The sequence below is a fragment of the Ambystoma mexicanum genome, chromosome 12, assembly GCF_040938575.1.
Source record: "Ambystoma mexicanum isolate Mex_15411 chromosome 12, UKY_AmexF1_1, whole genome shotgun sequence".
Classification (NCBI taxonomy): Eukaryota; Metazoa; Chordata; class Amphibia; order Caudata; family Ambystomatidae; genus Ambystoma; species Ambystoma mexicanum.
The window spans coordinates 1,009,867,363-1,009,884,145 of NC_090936.1; the positions used below are offsets into that span (position 1 = coordinate 1,009,867,363).

At 50.6% G+C, this 16,783-nt stretch overlaps 1 protein-coding gene across 2 annotated transcripts in view; it reads right to left on the minus strand.

Moving 5' to 3' along the window:
• Positions 1–16,783, minus strand: part of LOC138514207 (uncharacterized) — a 551,131-nt gene that overhangs the window by 307,586 nt on the left and 226,762 nt on the right. The gene's annotated exons all lie outside the window — the stretch shown is intronic.

Sequence of the window (16,783 nt, forward strand, 5' to 3'; positions counted from 1 at the left end):
TTGGTGGCAGGGTCTGCCTCAGGGTCTACGCAAGGCTGTTCAGCAAACGGTAATAGTGCGTTCCTTCAGCCTTTGCAGTGGCCAGAAAGTGCAGAGTGCAGTAGTGACTCTGCATGATCTCCTGTGGGAACGCATGGGCAACTTTTTTTTTTTACGTTTCTTGCTTTTCCTGCATAAATGGGTATGCCTTCCACCAGTCCCAAGGCAGGTGGATGAGTCACAGAGGGATGTTTGCTACTCCTCGCTTTAAAGAGGACATTCCCGGGGCGTGGCTTGGAGCCATGATGGCTGGAGAGGCTCTCTAGGAGCTCCCGGCTCGCGCCACGCAACCGACAATGAAACGCTGGTGAAACAGCTCGGTCGAATCAGCAAAGGGGCGTCGCCGGTCCCCCATATGCAGGGGCACATTCGGGAGCACTTTCATCCTCCTACCACCCCGGAGCCTGCAGTGTAGCCAAAGCGAAAATCCACCAGTCGGCATAAACAAAACGGCGGTCCGCCGCAACCAAGGACCAAGGCCGAGGCCCCAGGGCTAGCACCAGCCCAGTGGTGGATGCAAAACCGTTCCCTCCCGCACAGGCGCAGGGTCATCCAGCCAAGGCAGAGCACCGACAGACCCAAGCAGAGCGGAATGCAGCGACTCCGATGAGCGAGTAGGCCCAGAGGCGCTGCGGACCCTTCCCTCCCCCGAGTAGCTGCCGGATCAGTGGCACTCTGGGTTTGAGGAGACAGCTCCCAGGCCCGGCTACTGAAGAGAACACAGGAATCTCTGGGCCACCAGGAGGGGCTCGAGGCACCCCGCAGCATTTGTCCTGCTCCTGGTCCCCCATCATCGAGCAGCCGAAGGTGGGTCAAATGTCCAGTGCGGACATGAGGGTCTGACTCAGGAGGCATGCCCCTCCCCCTCCCCCTCCCCCCCCCCCCCCCCCAAGAAGCAGCTTCCTCGGCGGGCCCTTGAGCATCCACAGCCAAGCCTTGGGGGCTGGTGCAGCTCCAAGGGTCCCAGGACTAGCCCTCCAGGATTCCAACTTTACATCCTCAGGGTACGCCCCACTAAACGCCTTGACGGCTCTCCAGCAACGAAACAAGAATCCCTCCCCTAGGCCCAGGTCAGACGGGAACCACAGGGGCATAAGTGGACCCTCCTCCGAGGCGCCACAGGAACTCTCTTTCTGCCCAATATGGCCAAGACACTGAAAGCCACAAAACAGATTGACATCTCGGCCCTGTTATCAACCCCGAGCGCAGACAAAGTCAAGAAAGGGGACCTCTCAGAGACACTAACGCAAGCACACACGCAGAGGCGGACCCGATCCCTATGGCGCAGGCAGTGACCAAACCGGATCTGCAGGAGCGGTTACAGGCCCTTACACAAAGGAATATCAGAAGGGCACAGAGGAGGTCATGAAAAAGATCACAGTCCTGGACAAACGAATGGGGGAAGTGGAGGCAAGAACAGAAGAGGTGGAGACGACCCTGTGAGAACACAGCCACGAGATCGGGGAAGGCGCGGACAGGATCACAGCACTCGAGGCCAGATGCGAAGCCCATGAGCTTCAACAGGAAGACGCTGAAAACCGCTCCCGTCGGAACAACATCCGCCTGAGAGTGATCCCAACAGCGGTCTCGGATGCAGAACTGGGCCCCTACGTCAACGACCTGTTTCGATTCATCCTGACCCCCCCAGACGAGGCTCCACTCCAACTGGACAGAGTGCACCGAACTAGAGCAAATACAGCCACTCCACCCGACGTCCCAGCCAGAGTACACTTTTACAAAGTTAAGGTGGAAATCATGCGGGAAGCTAGGGACTCACCCTGCATCTTCAGGGACGCCTCCATTTCCCTGTATCAGGACCTGACCCACCACCACACTTGCAAAGAGGAAGGTCCTGCGACCCATCACAGACTGGTTCAGGGGGAAGAAAACCACCTATCAATGGGCGTTCCCCACGGTCCTGGCTTTTACCTCGGAGGGCACACCTCGCCTCATCCGCACTCTACAGGAGGCTGAAAAACTCTTAAACCCGGAAACAGAAGAGGACGATCCCGACAAGGACACACCCTCCAGGTCGGCCCGAGCTGGGAATCCGAATCCAACCTGGACGCGCGTGGAGAGACGCCGTAGGCTCCGAGGACCACCGCCCAAAAGCAAACCGAATGGCACAGGCTGAGTGCACCTCACGCAGAAGGACCCAGACTAAACTCCGGCCAGGAGCCCACGACACAAACCACATCCCATGTGAAGCGCAGCACACGCAATTAGCAGAGAGGCACGGTGGGGTGCCAGAATATCAGACCCTGCTGTTTCACAACACATCAGTTGAGGCACTGTTGCCTCCAAGTTAGTCGGTTGCGTTGGCCCCGCCGGATACCCCGTTGGTCGAAGGCTGGCCCTAAAGACCTGGTTTGAGTTGGTGGGGGCAGGGGGGAGAGGAAACATGGACAGGGGATCAGGAACAGGAACTTGACAATCATCAGGGAAACTAGTTCACCGGAGAAGTTTCAGAAGAGACAATTAAAGGAATTCCTAAGCAGCACCTCCCCGGACTATGGAGACCGCTTAAGAACTCACCATGGTAACATGGAACGTGCAGGAGCTGAACTCACCCAGAAATAGGAAGTCTGTGGAACATAGACTGGCTCATCTGGAAGCAGATATAGTGTGCCTCCAAGAAACGCACCTTCTGGAACCGGATGAGAAGAGTGAACTTTCGACAATACCCCACGAAACTCTTCGCCTCATCGGACCAGAAGAAAAGGGGGGGGTAGCCATCCTCCTCAGCCACCAACACGAATCTCGGTCAAACGGGATCCGGTGGGGAGATACCTTTTGCTCAAGGGGATCCTGATCGAACTCCCAGTTACTATAGCCGTGATATATGCCCCGAATACCGAACAAGACCGCTTTCTCAGCAACATCCTCCCTGTGCTCACCTTCAAAGAAGGGCGCTTACTAATTGGAGGAGACTTCAATCTTACCCCGGACCCGAACCTCGACAAAACACTGCCGCCCTCCAGTGAGGACTTTTCCCGGGCGCTGGGAATGGCAGAGTTTTTGAGGGACACAGATGCCATTGATACCTGGAGACTAGCTCATAATGGAGACCGGGATTACACATTCTACTCCCACGTCCACAGAGGCTACTCGAGAATAGACCTTCTGCTGATGTCCAGCACACTCTTCCCGTGTATTTAGGATATACAAATCGGCCGCAGAGTGATATCCGACCATGCCGCAGTCATAGCCCACCTGCGAGTGGAAGGCCTCCCGGCACCTCCACAGTGGTCCTGGAAACTACAAGACTACATTCTGGCAGATATAGCATCCAGCAGCGAACTCCAGGATTCCCTCACAAATTACTTTACAGAGAATGCGGCAAGGGGCACTTCCAAAGCTATGGTCTGGGACGCGATGAAGCCAGTCATCAGAGGAGTGGCCATCAACTGCACAGCAGCACATAAGAGGAGGCATAAACTCCAACTCTCCAAGCTGGAGGCGGAGGTGGAGGAATTAGAATCCCAATTCAAAAAACACCAATACGTGAAGGTAGGCAGAGAATTCAAGAAAGCAAAGGCAACGCTCAAAATGCACTTGGCAGACCGGACGGCCCGGGCTCCAGCCTACACAAAGCAATACTATGTAAACAGCAACAAGGCCAACCGACTGCTAGTGCACAAACTGAAGAAGCTACACACCCGGAACAGGATATTAACCTTACAAGACCGGAGCGGCAAGCCCCGTTACATAGAAACTGGAAATCCTCACTGACCACCACAAGGAGATCATGTCCGACCCCGCCAAGAGCAAAGAAGCTCAATCCCAATACCTGCGATCAACCCAATGGGCCCTTCCGTTCCCACAGCTTGACACCCTAGAACTTCTATCTCTACGGAATAGGTGTCAGACACAATTCGATCCCTGAAGAACACAGCCCCAGGCCCCGTCGGATTAACGGCCCAGTTCTACAAAAAATTACGCCCACATCCTGGCCGTACACCTCGCATCGCTGTATAACTCTTTCCTAACCTCCGGCTCCAATACCCCCTCAATGGAGGATCCCTAACGGTTTTGATTCTGAAGCCAGGGAAGAATCCAGAGCTCTGTTCATCATACAGACCGATCACACTACTGAACAACAACGCCAAAGTCTTCAAAAATATTGGCACGCAGACTGGCAAATTTCCTACCAGAATTGATCCACCCAGACCAGACAGGGTTCAACCCAGGCCACAGCACCTTCGACAACATCAGGCGCACCCTAAACGTCATTGAATCGGTGGGCAGGACAGGGGAACAGATGGCAGTCCTATCACTCGATGCGCACAAGGCATTTGATATGCTGGACTGGGGATATATAGAAGCAACTTTAAAACACTTAGGCTTCGGCCCAAAGTTCCAGAAATGGACCCTGACCAGTTATCAGCACCCAACCACAATGCTGAGAATAAACGGCAACAAATTGCCCAGAATTCAGATCACCAGGGGCACGCGGCAGTGCTGCTCTCTATCCTCGCTCATTTTCGCTCTGTCTATGGAGCCGTTCGCCTGCAGAATCCGCCAAAACCCCCTCATAAACGGGCTGACCAAGCCCGAAACATCCCTGGAGGCCCTGTGGAGCGAACTGGCCAACTTTGGGGAAGCCTCTGGGTTTTCTGTCAATCTTGAAAAATCAACAGCTCTTGGGATCAACACTTCAAGAGTCTTGGTCGAGACACTAGCCACCAGGTACCCCATCCAATGGGCCGGCTCACACTTCAGCTACCTTGGGGTCCAGATCCCAAGCAAAATAGAGAAAGTGTATAGGTTAAACCTCCCCCCTCTACTCAAGGAGCTGCAGTCAGACCTGACTAGATGGCAAAAGCAAGAGGTGTCGTGGCTGGGAAGAATAACAGCAGTGAAAATGAACTTGGTGCCAAGACTTCTCTACCACTGCCAGGCCCTCCCTATCTCCATCCCCAGGAAAGACCTGCAGAAGCTCCAAGCAAACATCCTGAAGTTCATCTGGGGGTGGGCGGGGAAGAAGCCACGAATAGCCAGGAGGGTGATGCTCCGGAGTAGGGAAACAGGAGGCCTGGGGGCTCCAGAGGTTGTAGCCCAGCTCGCGCCAGCCTGCACCTGGAAGCTAAACACCAACAGACCGCGCTGGATGAAGCTGGAGGACGACTGGTGTGGCGGCCCCCTAGAACCACTCCCGCACATCATCATGCCTATTTTTTTTTATTATTTATTTATTTTACATTTTTAAAGCACTCACACAGCCTACAGGCATCGAGGCACTGTTACAGGAATTGTTTTTGTCTTTGATACATAATTGTTTTTTTTTTTTTTTAAAGTTCCATATTTATAACGCGCTTAAACACCCAGAGGTTTCTAAGCGCAGACCCGGCGATCAAACCTGTGTTGCTTCGTGTCGTTTTGCTTCCAAGGTGTTCACGTTGCCGCTGAGCTATTCTCCGGGGACCTAACGACCTCCCAAATGCGGCACTCCTAACCGCGACCAAGAATACTGTGGAAAACTTGAAGAAGGCAGCTAGACGATGGAACTGCAGTAGCACATTTGGCCCCCTATCTCCGATCTGGGATAACCCGGACTTCACCCCGGGTAAGGCGCCTAACAATTTCGACACCTGGAAGGTGGGAGGGCTGAAACATGTAGGGGACTTCTACGCAGAGGGAAACTCGCTAACATTCGAGGAATGCAAGAGCAAATTTGGGGTGCCTGAAACGGAAAGATTCCGTTACGAGCAGCTTCGACACTGGCTCTCACATGAGTCGATGAAATTGCATGACAGCAGAGAACTAACGGCACTGGAAAGAACACTCACAGCGCTGCCGCCCGCAGGGAAAATATCGACCCTGTATAGACTACTGGACAGAGGAGACCCCAACAAAAAGGAGGCCTATATGGAAAAATGGCAAAGGGACATTGGCAGAGCAATCGAGATAATCCTATTAGGCAGCAAAGGGAACGGCCAACTCCCGCTGACCGGCAGCTTGGCAAACCTGTGCACCCAACTCCTCACAGCGGCAAAGATAGCCATAGCTAGACTGTGGAAGCATCCGCAGGGCCCAGCAATGAACCTGTGGTGGGCCAAATGCTGGGACATCGCAGTGGCGGAAAAAATAACCGCCGTCCGCCTGGGAAAGAGGAACAAGTTCTTTGACACCTGGGCTCCCTTCTTGGACTACGTGGAGCAGTTCCCCGGAATGGCAAGGAAACCACCGTCCCTCCGCTGGCTGTCCAAATAGGACTAGTGGAATCCGAACCCCAACCAGAGGCCCTCATGGAACACACTCCCCCCTCCCCTGGCAACGCGTAGCAGGAGTACCAACGCTCAGCACGAACACACCGGGGCTACCCCAGAAGCTGACCAGCCAGATTTCCCTCTGGAAAATTAAGTTATCCCCATGATTTACAGCAGCCCTGCCCGATTTCCCCCCCCCTCCTGCTCCCACTGTCCCCCCTGTCCACACTTGGTTATGTTCTTAATTTGTTGGGCTTCATCTCTGTATTCATTTTGCGATGCTTGTTTTACTGTTTAAATCAAATAAAAAGATTAGTTGAAAAAAGGAAGAAAAAAAAAAAGGAAAAAGAAAAAAAAGACATTCCATCTCCTGGGAATGTGCCTGGTAAACAGTGGAGATTGCTGCACGGTAAGAAGAGTAATCTCTCCCGAACAGGCATGGGCTGTGACCAGGTCACTTGCGCAGTGAGGAGCAGGCTCCATCCTATGCCTTGGCTCTTTTGAAGCCTGCAGGAAGCAGGATGACAAGGGTGGGGAAAGGGTCTCTGGTCCTGCTCACGAGGGGAAAAAGTCATAAGGGAGTTCCCTGTTCAAGTTGCCCTCAAATAATGGTTCACTTGCCTTGGTCTTGCTCTTGTGGGGATTAACTCTTCTATCTGCCAGGCCGATGACTCACTGAATAAGGCCTGGTTAGGAAGAATTCTCAGAAATGTGCTAATTCCTCTCTACCTTAGAGACCCCCAGCACTTTTGCTGGACTCTAGGACTTAAATTTTTAACCTGGAGAGAGAGACCTTTTCCACACACTCATTTTACTGTGATTTAAACTCTGTTTCTTTTGGTTATTGAGTCTGACAAACTCCATAGGCATCATCTTTTTACATTGTGACATATAGCACCTTTAGTGCAGTGACACAGGGAAGTGTTTCACATTTCGCAAAGGTTTAAAAACCTTCTCTTGGATAAACTACTGTTTCCAAGAGCAGTGAAGTGAAATTGACTTTACTTACATTTGTAACTTTCTAGACCCATCACACACTATTTTACAATAGGCTGCTGGAGGAGTTACTTAGCATCCCCTTTGTCTAGTTTCTCATGTAACATTTATGTTACCCTTTCTACAATTAATGGCTGGTGGCAGTGGTTTACTTTTAACTACCAAAAGCGTGTGCTGCAAACTCTCATCTCAGAACAGGTTATCATGCCATGTTCTTTCTGGAGAGGAGCGCCTGCTACCTTTTTTAAAATACTTTTACTACCATTGGGAGTTTTTACTGCGTGCTGCGTTCGCAGCTGCAGTAAAGCACCCATGGGTGCCCATTTTGTCAAAATGGTCCTGGTCGTCTTTTTTCGCTATTTCTTGTTGGAAAGGCCTTCTTGAGATTTACTCTGCGTGCTAAACCTGGTTTGGTCCCTTTGTTCGTTTTGTCTTTGGCGGGATTCACGGGTGAAGCCCGCCTCTGGCTCCAGTATGTCTGGCAGGGGCAGGAAGTGAGGGCGGTGCCTGAAACTCCCTGTGCTTAATCCCCTTGGTTATAGGAATGCACCCAAAGGTGAGTGGCCGGCTGGCTGTCCAGCAAGGACAGCCACCCTGCTGTGTGATTGACAGCTAGGCTGGAATTAATGGGAGAAACCTGCATAAAAGGCGAGGCTGTTTGACTTGGAAGGCAGTGTCGACCACTGGATGAATGAATCCGAAGAAGAACTTGGAAGAGATGCCTACTATAACTCCTGGACTGCTGGTTTGCCCGGTGAAGCCCTGCTGCTGTGCGGAAGCTCCGAAATTGTTTTTAGACTTGAGAAGCCCTGCAAGGACGACTTCTCCCCTTGAGCTGATGGGACCAATCAACTCCAAAGTGAACTCGTTTGGACATCCTCTCGAAGCTGGCTGTACGTCCGCTGCTGCTGCAACCGAAGTGCCAGGGAGAGGAACACCAAATCGAGTGGATCGCTTTTAAGTCGGACGCAGGCACTAGGAAGATCCTCCAGACTTTCCTGATGCAGGACTGACCAAGCCTGAGCCACCTCAACAGAGTGCTGGACCCCAGAAGCAAAGAAAGTCTGAAGTGGTATCCGAGAACCGCAGTGTTGCTATTTGCGGTCAGACGCGAGGAGCTGAAATGCCGAAGTTCCACTGAATTGAAGTTTGCCTGTTGCTGTCACCGACCATCCCGTTGGGTTGTAAGAGTACCCACACGTCCTCCCTCTTGTCCCCACGACTTAGGCCCAGGAACAAAAGGTTCTGCAGAGCCACAGAGGAACAGAAGCCAGCTGGAACCATTTCCTCTAACCAAAGGTACTGTACAGTCTACGAACTTACCTCTTGTATTGTAGCGTTACTTGTTCACAGTTGAGACTTGTCTTGGTCGCTCCTGTAGAGTTGCTTGCATCTTCTGCACCCCACAAGCCTCCCAGTTTGTGGCCCTACTTGAGTCTACATTTTCTACAAAGACTTCTAAAACATTGTGCAAGACGTTTACTTACCTGCAAGAAGTGCTTCAGCTCACCTAGACTTTTGCCCAATTGACATAGGCTGGCCTGGCTCCCAGAATGACTTCTCTCTCCTCCAATTGTGTGTTTTACCTTCCTTCCAGGAAAGGGTTAACTTGCTTTGCATTTGGAGGTTCAAAAGTACTTACCTGCTTGAGAATATTTGTGTGATCTCTTGTTTTATTCTTAAACCCTTTTCCTTGACACCAACTTCAGTATGTACCAGTGATATATTCATGTCCACAGTGTCATAACTATTTAAGTCACCCGAGGGTGTAGGAAGTGTCTGTGTGCCATCCCAAATGGGTACTTGCTGATTTGGAGAAACTAAGAGTTTGTATTTTGGAGTGTTTGTGTGCTACTATTCTATTGCCCCTTCTGAAGAAGGCTTATCCAAACTTACTGTTAAATTAATAATTGTTTATTCAAGAAACCTTGTGTGTAAATGTTTATTTGGATACGTGTCACTGTGAATCTCTGTAACTCCCCTACTGCTCACATTGAATCCTCTTGAGATAAGCATGACTTCTCAGCCGCACTACCAACCTGTGTAGCACAGACTTATACCAAAGGTTGGGTTCCGATTGCCAGGAGGTCAAGGTTGTTGTAGTACACCCAAAGGGTACTGCTCCAAATCTTGCCTAACAGGCCTCGTCACCGTGCTCACATGCAAAGGAGAGTGAGGCCTGAAAAGGAGCCACACGCATTGCAGGACTGTCACAGTCTCATGGAAAACAGGCAAAGAATGTGAAGGTCGACCAGAGGAAAAGCTATGATGTCAACCCACAAAGCATTTAAAGCCGATGGGCACGAGACAGACATTTTCTGATGGATGTGCCTTCCACAGATTCATCATCAATGAAATTCGATCTGTAGCAGAGCTGATCTTATGAAACTTTGCTGCCACAAGGGGGGGCGCAGCACAGCTCCAAGTCAGCTCTTCCCGATGGCCTTATGCACTGGACAGTATATACTGAGTTGCCACAGCCGATGTCTTCAGTTTGGCATTGTCCTATAGATTTCTGTTGCTGAGGAGACGCAGACCTTTAAGAAAGTGAGCTTAGAGCCCTTTGAATAGCACACATGCAATGGATGGGATGCAGAATAACTCTGACACCAAATAATCAAACAACCTCAGGAAGATGGCAAAGGTTTTGGTTTTAATATTAATTGTCTAAAACAGGGAGTTACAACGGACATCAACGGACGTTCATTTGAGTCTCAGCACATATCACAAAATAATCACATCTTTATACTAAAAATGTGTCATACGTAACGTCATACTATGTGGCAAATAAAAACCTACGAGTAGTTGTGATAGGATCAAGGCGAACATCTAAGTATACTTTCTATAAGGGGTGAGGTTGTGATTGGGTGTCTACAGTCAGGTGGACAACCTATGCCTACCTCGCAAGTCATCTTCAACACCATTAGGTACGCAGTATATCATTGGCTCTAAAACTAGAAGGCTCTTCGTTATATGGCCCTCTACAATTGGTTGGCACGCTTGTGCCATGTCTGGAACATTCGGTTCATTTAGCAGCACGTAAGCTCATACCCAGGTGCCAGGAGGTGGACATGACTACCTCCCCACCCAATTAGCACAACATCCATCACCCATTCCTTCTGCCATGAAGATCGTCTTTGAACTTGGCCGTGCAGTGTATTCTTATCTCTGGGAATAGCAGGGAGTGCGAGCACACACTATCGTAGTCATGGAACTCCTGTCCATGCCCAACCTTATTTCCATCCTTGGCTCCCGTGACGGGAGACCACAATTCGGACCATTTTGCAGCATTTAAATGTGTTAATTGAATAAAACCTGGCACGCTTGGTGTTCTTTCTTTGCACCTTAACAAGGAATGATTCAGCTTCTCATGTTTGCCGCCTTTGAGAAGAGATAACCGGCCTTGGCTTGCTTCAACCTTGGTACCAGGCAATCTCAGCCAATTCTTTGCTGTCACACAGTTCTCAGCCTTTCTTCTAAATGGGTCTGAGCTTACTAAATTCATGACACCGATGTCCAGCTTCTATACAATGGTGGCTTCGCCTGCAGTCTAATCACTACATATAGCCAGCTTCTAAGATCACTTAATTTACTTGTGCTGCTGCGTCTGTGCAGTTATTGAACAGCTTGTATTTTCTGCAGTGGGTCTCAAAAAAAGTTTTCTCGATTCTTAACTTTGTCATTAGGTTCCATAAGGTCCATGCACTTTCTTCAGCCAATCTTATCTGGGCATCACACTTGTATCTTGTAACGTCACTAGCTCCTCTTTTGCTCCTTCTCATATTCCTTCGGGGAGTGCCTCCCTCAGATTGCCGTCTCCTCGGGAATACATTTGATAGGGCTTTCTCAGAGGATATCTTCTTTCAAATATTCTCAGTGGTATGGTCACAGCTGCTAGTGTCAAGCATGGCACGATCTCAGGCTTCCAACATACCGGAAATAGGGGGGGTGGGACTTTCTGGAGAGGCGTTCAGCTGCTCCTCTACAAAAGTGCATTAGAAATCCACCAAGTGAGACAGGTTGGTGGATTTTATCTTCTAATGGATTCCTTCCTCCCACAGATTCCTCATCTATGATAGATTCCCATAGCAGTCTGTGGATCTGGTGGAGGAAGGAGAGCAAGAGGACACCTACTAAGCAAGCAAATTCTGGAGAATCGCCCTGCTGAAAAATGTATCCTGCCCCAACGGGGAATTCAAGCAGTAATGTTTAGCAAACATGTGCAGAGAAACCCATGTAGCTGCTTCAAAAATGTCCAAGACAACTAACCCCACTCTGAGGCAAAGGTGGCTGCCAGACCTCTGGTAGAATAAGCTATGAGACACAGCCTGTTTGGTCATAGCCTTGCCAGCATGGGCACCAGCATAACCTACAAATAGCTGGTTATCTTTCAAATGGCCTTTATCCAAGAGAGGTAGTAGCAGAGATACCGCACCGGGCCTAGCAGATGGAACTCCTCCTCTGCCTTGGAAGGATGAGGCAGAAGAAAAAACACTAGAAGAGGGATCTTTTGAGCGGGATGTAAGTTCTAAACCACCATTGGAAGGAAGGAAGGTCTCACTCTCAACATCACCTTCTCTTTGCAGAGAATCCAAAGAGAAACCAAATAGGGAGGTTTCATATCAGATAACGCCGGGCGCTCGCTCCACGGTCTCGCAGAACTGATGGCAACCAGGAAAATCACCTTAAGCTTGAGCAATCTAAAACATGAAAGCAAGGGCTCAAACAGAGCAACCATGAGGAATGTCAACACTAAAATCAAATCTGACACCAGAACTCCAAACTGGCGTGGTGGAAACGAATTGTACAACCCCCACAAAAATTGCATAACAATGGTCCTTTTAAAGACTGAGATAGCGGGCCGGCACCCCTTCTCAGGGACGATCTGTACACCTATCCGGCCAAGGAGAGCAAAAACTCCAAAACAGAGGATATGGGACAGGATATAGGGTCCAGATCCTTCTCCTGGCAACAAGCCGAGAATGTACACCCTCCTCAAGCATAAATAGATTTTTAGTTCACAGAAGCACACCCAGGATGTCATCTGACAAGTCCCACTCCTTGCATCTCAACCTCTCAGCCCCTCTGATCCCCCGTGATGTCGCTGTGTGCCCCAGCCCTCTCTGGTCCCCCGTGACGTCGCTGTGTGCCCCCCCCAGCCTCTCTAGTCCCCTGTGTTGTGTGCCCCTTCTGGTCCCCCGTGAGGTCACTGTGTGCCCCCCAACACCCTCTGGTCCCCCGTGATGCTGCTGTGTGCCCCAGCCCCTTCTGGATCCCTGTGAGGTCGCTGTGTGCCCCTCAGCCCCCTGTGGTCCCCCGTGATGTCGCTATGTGCCCCCCAGCCCCATCTGGTCCCTGTGATGTTGCTGTGTGCCCCTGCCCCCTCTAGTCTGTCTCCCCCCTGCTTTCCCTGATCTCTCCCCCCACCTTCTCCCTTTCTTCCATTCCCCTTCCCTTTCATTGCAGGAGTTGTCTTGATTCACAAAGGGTTCACATCAATGACTTTTGCCAACGCTGGGATTTGACCTTTGGACACATTGACTCATGGTACTTCACCCCCTCTACTCTCATGATGGACCTCCCCTCACCGTGAATCCTCGTATACATTTTCTGATCCCTTGGAACATTATGTGTTTTACTGACCTCTGCAACTGTATTTGCTCTTCCCTCTGCTTCTCTGCTCTTTTCACCGTTTTATTCTCTGTTCTCTCCTCTCCCTTCCCACTTCGCTTTCTCTCTGTCCCCCCCCCTCCCTTACTTTTTCTCTGCAATCGCGCAGAATTGTCCCTGGTTGGACCTAGTATGATGGCTAAAATAGTTTGTCTCCTCTCCCCCACCACCTTACTTGTTAATCCCCCCCCCAACTCCGGCACTGTATGAGGTGTCAATCCGCCTAGTGCGATGGCCGCTTGTTTTGTTCCTCCCCCTCCTTTCTCCTCACCTCGTGCGATTCTCCGGCTCTGCCGGAGATGTCGTCAGGCCTAGTGCGGTAGTCGCCCGTCTGTCCCAGTTTCCTTCCTGTCTGTGTCCTGGCACTTACACTGTCTTGGGTGTCGCTGGGTCGAGTGCGATGGTTAATCCTCTCATTCCAGTTGTTCATGGCCTCTAGGAAGGTTTTTGTGTTTTCCCTTGTTCCCCCCTGGTCGTGTGGCGCTTTGAAATGCATTGTGTGCGCGCGCTATATGGACGAACTATCATATCATATCACTATACTTACTCTCTACTCTACACCATCACACAATTACAGTGCAGCTACACACCTCAATCAATTCGTCCTAGCTGCTCACATATGAACATTACCCCCATGAACACCATCATTCTAATAAAACCCAGATATATCCCACGACAAACCGGCCTAGCTGCACAGATAAGCGTCTCAGAGGCCTAGCGCAGCCAGAACCCATTCTTGGTGTCCACTCGCCAGACTGCACACACTGAACCGATATCAATACCACCACACCTAATGCTAGGATGCAGCTACCATCAGGCAATTACATCAGCTGCTCGCTTAACTGTTGCACCCAAGCACCCTTTGACACCCTACTCTCTCTACTGACCTGGACTACGGTCCCTGAGAGTGTTCAGCCTACCAGCGCTTTTGAGGTCATACAAATGATATATAGAGCGATTTATAAATGCCAAATAACAAGCATGAAGGTTACGACTGCTAATGGTTTGGGTGGCGAGCCAGCCCCTCAAACTGGGAGAGCAGATCCACTCTCTTTGGGAGGCGCCAGGGAGGGCAGATGGACATGTCCAGCAACTCAGAGTACCACGTTCTCTGAGCCCAGTCTGGAGCGATCAAAATAAACATGAGCTTGAAGATCCTCTTGAAAACCAGCGAATGACAGGATCACATAGCGAGTCCCCCAGAGCTCCCTGCCACAGAAATTCCCTGGAGCAAAACAACTTGTGCTTCCTGTTGACATTGGAAGCAAAAAAGGTCTACCTGAGTCTCCCCCCCCCCCCACCCAACCAATGGAGCAGAATTTCCTGGCAGAGCTCCCCCTTATGTGAGGCCAAGTTCTGTCTGCTCAAGGCATCACCTTGACATTCTTTGTTCCAGGAAGATAAGCTGCCATCAGAGACAGATCATTCTCCAGAGCCCAGAACCACAGTCACATTGCTTCTCAGCCTTGCTTGTTGAGGTAGTGAATTGCCACTGTGTTGTCCGTCAGGATCAGTGCACACTTGTCCTTTACAGAGGGGAGGAAGGCAACCACGTCCAGCCTGATCGCCCATAATTCCAGCAAGTTGATGTGCTCTCGACATCTCAGGAAAGACCATAGTCTGCTCACTGTCAGATCTGAGAATTGCACGCCCCCACCTTTCACAGACAGATTAGAGACCACGGTCATTTGAGGCCAGGGTTGCTTTAGCAACGCTCCCTTCAACAGGTTTGCTCACAGAGACCACCATGTAAGGTCTCAAGAAATTCATCCGGTGACTTGAAAAAGGTCCGACATGTTCCCCTGAAACAGAGCATTGAAAACAGGGGAGCCACTGAAGTGTTCTCATGCACAGTCTTGCACCATCCACGAGATGTTCACCACTCGATACTCGGGCAGAAAGCCACTGCCCAGGCGAGTATTCAGGACTGCCCTGATATACCAGGAAGGACTGGGACAGTGAAACCCGAAACCTTTTGAAGTTTAATGTAAAGCCCAACCTGTGCAACAGGCTGCACATGCAGAAGAGACGAGGATGGATGCCTTCCCGCTGGAGACGAAAAGCCACCACTGCCAACAGCTTGGTGAAAACCCTGGGTGCTGAAGGGAAGACCAAATGGCAGGTCTTTGAACCGATATTAGTGTTGGTCCACAATGAATAAAAGAAACGTCCATGTGCCTATTCATGTCAAGCACAGGAAGTAGGCATCCTAAAGATCCAGTAACACCAACCAATCCTGTAGATCAAGGGCTTGTAGGATCTGGGCTAGAGTTACCATCTTGATTTTATCCTTGGGCAGGTGCAAATTCAGAAGCCTTAGATCCAGGAAAGAGCACAAGCACCAGTCTTTCTTCAGACCAGAAAGCAAACTGAATGCCACCCTCTGCCTTGTTCAGAGTACTGTAAAAGGTTGATTGCACTTTTCACCAGAAGCTGACAGACCATCTCTGACAGAGGGTCTGGAGGCAAGAGGGCTTGAAGGAGGATGGTTTTGGGGGCGTTGAATGAAAGGGAGACAATAATCCTGGTGAACAACCTCTAAGGCCCAAGCCTCTAATGTGGTGCAGGATCATTCCAAGCGAACTGGGACATTTCCCCCCTCACTGGGGACTGGTGGAAGTGCCCTTCACAGTGGTTTTGCACATTGGGCAGCAGAGGGAACTGTGGAGGTGGAGATTCCGACACTGGGAGCCCCTTGCCCTTACCTGTGGGAAAACGGCATGGCTGCCTCACCCTCCCCCACCCCCCCCCCCCCAAGAGTGCCAGATCACGTCCACTGTGGGAATACGAGGTGGAGGGCCAAAATCCTCTACCTCTGCTGCACTGCCAGACCCAAGGACTTAAACAGTGGCCTTAGAGGACTGAAACCTCTGCAAAGAGTCGTCCTTGGGTTAGGCCAGCCAAAAGGCATATCCAAGAATTTTGTCTGCACGTCCTGAGCAAACCCTGAACTACTAATCCAGGAGTGCCTCCTTACCACTGTGTCCATAGCTATAGCTCATTCAACATAGTCAGCTGTGTCCAGCCCTCATTGAAATAATAGTCGATAAGCCTCTCTGCCATTTTGAACTGGGGTCACATCTCCATCTGCCAGTGGTATGCTGCCCCAGACGCTGACGACCAAAACAAAATTTGGCTAAGGCACAGAAAGAATTTATCGCTCTACGGCAGCGGCGAAAACATTTGTCTCCATGCATCCAACCTCTCGCTCACTCTGTCCGGAGGCAGTGAAGAGAATGTGGATGTTCCCAGGTTGGCAGTCGCAGCCTAAATCACCAAACTCTGAGGGGTGGTGTGGGTGGAAAGATAATCCATATCTGAAGGAGTTGGACAGTTTTTCCTTGCCAAGTCCCGGTCAACTGCGAGGCAGGTTTTTCCCAGGTTTCAAGCAGTGGGGCATCAACTGCCAGGTTAAAAAAAAAGGCAGTAATGTTTCCTTACAGGGCCCTTCATCCAGGATGTCCGTAAAGTCAAATTGAACATTCAACCTGGAAGGGCAGACAACCCCAGTGTGCCCACCACCTTGGCCATCAGGCACAGGAATGAGGCTTGGGGCTTCCCTGGAGACAGCGCTGGCAAGATGTCCAACTCTGGAAGTTTATACAAACCACTTGCCCCCTGCAAGTCGGAAGCCAGTTCCAACAATCCTTCAACTTGCCCATAAAACTCCTCTGGAAAGTCACTCACCTCTCAAGGGCATGGGGTTCCATAACAAAGGGAATGAGATCACCACCTTCTTCATTCAAGATTTCACTCATCTTTGACATAAATCCCCCCCAATGGAAGTATGGCATACTCCAGAGAAGCCCTGGCACTGATGACGCCAATGTAGAGTGGTTTGGCGCAGAGCCTTCGATGACCGAGAACGG